The sequence below is a fragment of the Adiantum capillus-veneris genome, chromosome 3 (assembly GCF_014529385.1).
Source record: "Adiantum capillus-veneris isolate H3 chromosome 3, ASM1452938v2, whole genome shotgun sequence".
Taxonomy (NCBI): domain Eukaryota; kingdom Viridiplantae; phylum Streptophyta; class Polypodiopsida; order Polypodiales; family Pteridaceae; genus Adiantum; species Adiantum capillus-veneris.
Genome location: NC_140933.1, coordinates 121,076,819 through 121,084,667, shown reverse-complemented (window position 1 = coordinate 121,084,667; position 7,849 = coordinate 121,076,819). Strand labels below are relative to the sequence as shown.

The 7,849-nt window shown below is 37.8% G+C and overlaps 1 pseudogene; it reads right to left on the bottom strand.

The window, feature by feature from the left end:
* Positions 1-3,555: 3,555 nt before the first annotated feature.
* On the bottom strand, positions 3,556-5,172 carry LOC147461619 (uncharacterized; annotated as a pseudogene).
* Between the last annotated feature and the right edge of the window lie 2,677 nt (positions 5,173-7,849).

Below are 7,849 nucleotides of genomic sequence, written 5' to 3'. Positions count from 1 at the left end.
ATACCATTACTAGAAAAAGGGATAGCAAGGCTCAAAGAGATGACCTGCAAGATGTGGGATGAATTTCAGAGATGTGGCCTTGACTTAAACCCAATGTATTGTACCCACGTCTCGTCTCTCATTCCAAACATGGCTGCAAATACACAGAGATTACATCGCCTCGTGTGTCAGAAATATGCAAAGCGCATACGAGACCACTCCTAGCACCTCTGGCTATCACCAATGATCCCATATGCATCTGAAATTCTACTCTAAATCACAGCAGGTGCAACAACAACAAGTTTATGCTGCAATTTTTGGGTAAAAAACGAAGATTTTTGGCATATCTCTCACACCCGGACTTGGATACATGTGATCTAGGAGTCTACCCTGGGGTTTCGTCATGTTCTGGATGCGCTAGTCATATCAAAATTTTGAAATTCTGAGTGCTGAATTTTTTGCAACAGCTTGTCAACGATCTCGACATATCAAGGTTTTGCAGTTTGATTCCTAAAGTGTAGAGAGTGATGCGGTTTTCATCTTTGGCTATGTACGTGTGGCACACTGTGGTGCTATTTGAGAGAGAATATACCTTATTGTTATGTATGAAAGTGATACTTTGGGATGTGACTTTCGGATCGTTACACATTTGGATGCGGTTTCACAAGGACCTTTAATTCAATTCTTACATAGCAAAAAAAAGACTTTCCTACATAAAACTTGAACATATGTAGGAAAAGTCCAAACTAGTAAAAACGGAATCTTTTATTATTTATATATGCGGTAAAAATGACCCACATAATAAAAGTATGTAGTTTTTTGATCCAACACGCACGAAAAGAAAACTATATAGCTTTTTGACCAACATATGCACTAGAAAAAACTACATAGTAATTGGAACAGAAGAAAATCTATATAGTAATATTCACGTTAGTTTTATATACACAGTCTAATACAATAGCTAGACAAAAAGAGTCACATAAGTGAAAAACATAAATTTCATTTTTCTTTTCTATACAAATTTATTGACTTTATAATCAAAATAATAATATTATAATAACAAATCTTACAAATGTGTTGTACATCTTGCATCAAAGAAATTAAATCTTTGCATCAAACTCATTATGCATGGGTTTTTGGAGCAGAGACTAGCTCATAAGAAAAGAACAATATATAAGAGTAACTCACAATAGCTTTTAAAAGAATTCAATCTACGTCATAAATTTAATACTTGAAAACAGTTGATGCTAGAATGTTCACCCTTTCTTTGGGTCTCAAGGTTACATTAAAATAAACAAATCAGCATAACATCACTCAACCACAATTACATCATCCACACTTAGTGGAAAAGAGTCACATTTGAAAATTCTAACTTTGTTTGTGGCCAAAAGGTACACCACAAATGATGAGCCCATTCCATCCACACTTTGCTCTTGACGATCTCCTATGAAATCTGTACTACGCTTTGCTAGATTGAAACTAGACTTTAGCATTATATACAATGCATCAACTGTTGGAATCTCTAAAAACTTGATTAAAATCGTCTCTTGGTCGTCTTTATCAAAGTTCATATCCTAAATAAAAGTTCAATTGTAAAAAGTCACTACTTAATAGAAAAAGCTTAATCCATGCCAAAAGATGAGTAAAACTAAAGTCAAATCTCCTTACATATTCATGCAGCCCATTTGAGAGTTCATTGAAGGCCTTTGTGTTTTGAAGAGTAACACTCTCATTAAGAACATTCTCTGTATGCATAGAAAATTGAAAGTATAAAAGTTCAGTTAGAGCTCTAGACTATGAACATTTGGGCAATAGATAACAACTACCTTTTTCTTGGTGCAATCTCTTTTTGCCTTTTTAGTCTGCATCATATCCATCATCTTTTGATTCCACTACATCAAAAAGTTAAGTTAAAGCTCAAAGCATACAAGGATATGAAATATATAAAAGTTAAAAGATGTGAGTAAACCTTAGGTGCACGCTTGCTCTTTCTAGAGCTCACATCTACTTGATATTCCTCATGAGAGCTCTCAAAATCCATTTGTTCTTTAATGAGATCAACCTTTTCATGTTCTCAGAATAAAACACATTAAATACATATCTAGTTTAATTATTATAAAGGGCAATAACATAGACATATCTTTGTGACATCTTCAATAAGAGCCAAGAAAGACCCATTTGAAGTTAAAGCCTCATCCTCTTCTTCTACATTCTAATAGTAAATAACTAGATTAAATAAAGTGTACAAAATAACTCGAGATAGTATAAGTTGAGAAACATACATCTACAAGGGCTTCAACTTGCACGCCAGTGAAAATTTCCTCTGAATATTTCTGGTCTTTCTCAAAGTCAATATGAGGATGATACACATCCTCATTGATAGGTTGTAAATGATTGTCCTCAATTTGCAATTGTATAACATTTCTAGATAACTTTATTAAAAAAAAAAATGTAGAAACTCCCACAAGCTGTTTTTCTTTGTCTTCCGCCTTTGCATTCACTAAGTCGGTTCCCTACAATGCACAACTTCACATAATCAATCTTATTCTGATAGCTAGAAACTATGAAAAAATAATGATAATGTGGCTTACAAATATTAAATTTGTGGTATTGACCAGTGTTGATTTTTTCTTTTCATTCTTTTGCTTTGCTTGCCTATGACGTAAGCAAAATGTGTAGATGTCCTCCGCTTTCCAATGGTACTCTGCACCATGGAAATTCATCTCCTCGATTTCATCATGGTGATCTTGAATGAAGCTCACAAGTTCATCCTTCCCCTCTAGATTGTGCCGTAGGTCACAATGCTTGGAATCAAATGCTTTCATCCAACCTCTAATAGTTCTTAGATTGGAGCAATGGACTGCATGTACACTGTCAATGTAATACTTTGCAAGGAACTCTTTTCCATACAAGAGTGCTGGATCTCTATCACTTTTCTTGAGTGGGAAGTGAAAGAGTTGCTCATATGTCGGAACCGGTTTTCAACTGTGTCTTCCTTTGCGACTTGTATAGCCTTGCTATGCCTTTGAGACAATCTTCCAGCTACCATACTGTTCTTATGATCAGCCTTAGAGGACTCTCCACCACTTGATTCTAGCTCTTTTACCCTTTTCTCTAGCATTGCTATTGTCTCTTTTAGAGACATTGTTTCAGATGGAGAAGCCATGTAATAGCTATAATGTCACAAGTTATACCTTAAATCATATAAAGTGTGAATAAAACTTAAAAACCACAACAAAATATTTTTTCCAATCAATTAAAGTATTTCATTGTTAGATACATCAAAGGCTAAGCACTTGTGCATCTCCAAACTACTGGCAAATTTAATTGTGCACCACTTTTTGAAGACATGCACCTCCTACTAACTACAATAAAGTCATTTATCACTACTTTGCATGAGTTCCAATCTCTCTTCATTCTGCTGACTTTGTACCCTCCATGTACAATGATCAAAACTATCATGTACTAGTCAAGCTAATTTGCATTTTTTGCCCTGGTGGTCAATCTCTCTAACAACTGCGTGTACAAGATCATCTTCACCATCACTTTTGGTTGCTAGAAAGATATCACCAACCTCTAACCAAGGGGGTGCATGTCCGACCTCTCCGAGAGTTGTAAGCCACTTTCTTTGAATCAAATCCTTCACCTCATATGCTACTAGCTTGTTACCTGTCAACGGAAGAGGTATGAACTTATGCATCAAAGATGAGATTGGTCTAGCACAATCCCAAGTGTATGCCATAGTTTGTTGTTGTACAATGCTCATTCCACTTGCATGATGAACTATTAGTTCGTTAACCCCATTGTGTGAGGATATGCATTGTCTATAATACTCTGCCCCAAAATACAAATAATATTGACCATTGTGCTTGATAGAGAACAATGTTTTTATTTTGGCCTTCCAATGCCCTACAAGAATATCATCAATATCACCATTGTCCTGCTTTACACTCACATGATCACCAACTTTAAAAGCCTCACCCGGGTAAAGTACCTTTTGGTAGGTTGTGACAAGAGTATTTTCACCTTCACTAACTGTCATCACCCACAGTTGCTAAAAGTACCTTTTCTCCTCATCTGAAAGGCATCTCTTTGTGCGTTTCTTCTTGGTTATACCAATCCCTTTTGCCCTAATCATGTTGTGGCAGTAAGCCGGTTCATAATCTGCCAAAATCTTATGCCATAGCTCCATGTCTCTTGTTAGAGATGAGAGTTCCAAGAGCCCTTTTTCATGGAAGATAGAGCATTGTGGACTCATAGGATGCAATAGAGTGAAATTGTCTGGGAGTATCAACCTTTGGTGTAAGAATGACAAATTCCTCTCATGTGGCAGGAATCCATCTTTCCCCTCTTGAAGCATGAGAGTAACCCATGTAAACAAAACACGCTTGTAAAAGTGGACATAAGTTATCTCATTATTATTTTTATTTGTCTTTACTCCCATATATATGGAGACCATCCTTTCAAAAATGTAGCACCGATATACATCATGAGATCCATGCTTGATAATGTCATCAAGCAATTCCCCATTCCCAGCAACATGCTCCAATGGTGAAGAGTTTGGACCAAATAATTCCTCGCTCCTTACTCGCCAAGATGAGAACAATGATCGCATCATCTTGATACTCTCCTTTGTCCAACCTTCTCACGACTAAAATTGTAAAATGTGTGGGCAATGTCTATTAGGAGAAGACCAAGCTCATACATGGGTCTTGATACCTCGTTGATGACACTCAATACATATGGCAGACACCACTGAACAAATTTTTTATTTTCCTATGCCTTAAAGCCTTCAAAGTACTTGCTAGGAGTGTGTGGCCACCTGCCATTGCGAATTGATGGTGGTGCAAGCTTGTATACAAGCTTGCAACATTCATCCACCTTCTTTTTTGATTCATTTTGCAATCCTTGCATGACATTTGATGTATATTTACTGAACAAATTCAATGGAAGAACATGCAGTGTATCATACACCAAGTCATGTGACAAGTCAAAGCCATATAAGTCAAAGATCTTCCATAACACTGACTCTCTAGATAGTCCTACATGTGCAAGATTAGTTTCTCTTTGAGTTTGAGAGGTTGCTCTTCAAGCCTGAGTTATTGCATTGGAAATTTCCAAAATGGAGCGTTTTGTTGGTGGATATCTTGCTTGTCTTCTATTATCATCATAAACATATCTCCCTCTATACATTGGATTACTAGCATCAAGAGTTGCTTTGGGCTTGTCTCTTAGACAACCCTCCTTGCCACCGTCCTTGAAGAGTCCTATTTTGCACTAGGAAAGATGGTCTCTACTGACCATCATTGTCGAGTTTGAATATTAAAGGATCTATTTCACCTAAACCCTCAGTTTGCGTGCCAAATTCAAGGTTACTAGGTATGTACATTATTCACGCCACAACTAGGGTTCGTGTAGTCGCGCCTACCAAATGCTGAGTCACCTCTTCACCTTTGAAATCGTTCCAAGGTAAGATGTGCTACAAAAATTTTACAAATCTCCCGCCGCATGTATTATTTTCCAAGTCAGAGATACACTAACACTAACTCATTCTATTATGCATGGGTGTTTGTGCATTTGTGCATGCTCCTATGTGCGAGCTCACGTGCATTTGTGCATGCCCCTGTGCATGCATGCATGTGTGTGTGTCTGTGTGTGTGTGTGTGTGTGTGTGTGTGTGAGAGAGAGAGAGAGAGAGAGAGAGAGAGAGAGAGAGATGAAATGTTATATTGAACGTCTGCAAAATTCCAAAATGTCAACGAGAGAACCAATGCAGGCTTGGTGTATCTGACACAATGATAAAGGTAAAAAATAGAATTAAATGTATAGGAAAGTAAGTTAAAAGCAAGAATAGTCATCATTGCCATTCTTAATGTCTCGGAAACAAACCTAGGACGACAGAGTCTCTGCCCTCGGTGTTTGAGGTCTTTTGAGAGAGACTCTTCTTATTGTCTCGTCGGTCTTTGAGGTCTCTTGGGAGTGTCCCTATGGCATAAGAAACTCCTTTTCCCATGCAGATGTGTGTTTGTGTGTGTGTGTGTGTGTGTGTGTGTGTGTGTGTGTGTGTGTGTGTGTGTGTGTGTGTGTGTGTGTGTGTGTGTGTGTGTGAGAGAGAGAGAGAGAGAGAGAGAGAATGTGATGCTTTGAATTATGTCACTTACTTGCAAACCTTTATATCAAGTAGAATTAAAGTATGTTGTACCCATACCTAATGATGTCATTACCTTGCTCCTAATCTAGCATAACATTGTATCACTAAATAGTTCCCGTTTAGATACAACATTTATATGCACACATCCTCAAAATGATAACATGTGTATAAACCAAGAAAGGAGGAATAATTGAATCTTGATGTTTACATGAAGCACTTGTGAGAAAGGTTATATTGTTGGTAAGTTAGTCTTGGTATCCTCAGGGGCAATATGTTTGGCAAGGTCTCCAAGCAAGATAAGGCGCATGGAATTTGCACTTAGATAGAGGGAGAGAGAGAGAGATGGATAGATTGTATTATTGTCCTCAAAGGTTAAACATCCTGTATGGTAGAAAATTCCACATGTTGTATGAGAGAGAGAGAGAGAGAGAGAGAGAGAGAGAGAGAGAGAGAGAGAGAGATGGATAGATTGAATTATTGTCCTCAAAGGTCAAACATCATGTATGGTAGAAAATTCCACATGTTGTATGCTCTATGCTGAGGTTGATTAATGAAACTCGATGCTGGAGGATTGTGGATATAAGGGTGGCCATTGACATTCCACAAAGTAATTGGGAAAGAAAGTATGTAGGGACTCAAGAGTGATCAAATCTATAAGCATTCAAGTAACCATGATTGTTTGATGTCCAAACTCTCAAACCTAGATCATGGAGAGTTGTTACACGTTCCATTCTTGGGAATGGAGATATAATGCCCATCTTTGTATATTTGAAACACTCTCCACATAGAGAAGGTATGCACTTGTTTAGCCGTCCGTACCTATATGCTAACTAAATTGAGGGTGTATGACATCAATCAGGAGGACAATGGACACACTTCTATAGGTGAACTTCAAATGGAAACCACAATTTGCCCAACATTGTCTTGGTTATATATCCAAATCCACATATAGTTGATCTAACCATCCCCATCAACAATTTCCTCTTGAGGACGATGGACACATTTCTATAGGTGAAATTCAAATGGAAACCACAATTTTCCCAACATCGTCTTGGTTATCCAGATCCCCATATGGTTGATCTGAACATCCCCATCAACAATTGCCTCTTTAATCATCCGATCTACCTCTTATATGTTACTCAGCTTCTCCCCGAGGTTGTTTACTTAGCTACAGATGTGGAGTTTTTGTGGTGATCCAACCTTTTTCGTATTCTTATGTGAACCACCTAGAAGGTGCATGAGGGGTATCTCCTATGGGGCACCTATATAAAGGAGATATGGAGGCGGTGTGAGGGAGTTATTAATATTGGAATGAGCTACAACCCTCAATAAAGGGATATCGATGAAGCACTGGACAAAGATCATGGCTTTGCAAGGTATTGACATCGCATCAATGGGCTTAGAGGTACTTAGAATTCTCACACAATGGGTTGTGGTTGCGGTCACTGAGGTTAATGTGCATTGCTCCTTGCAGAATCATACTCAAAAGTTTTGCTCACTCCTTAAATTTCAAAACTCTCTCTCTCTCTCTCTCTCTCTCTCTCTCTCTCTCTCTCTCTCTCTCTCTCTCTCTCTCTCTCTCTCTCTCTCTCTCTCTCTCTCTCTCTCTCTCTCTCTCTCTCTCTCTCTCTCTCTCTCTCTGGGGAAAACTTGCTCTTTATATTACAATAATTTACAATCTGTTGTCACACTGACATCTTTTGTATGATTCATACCACT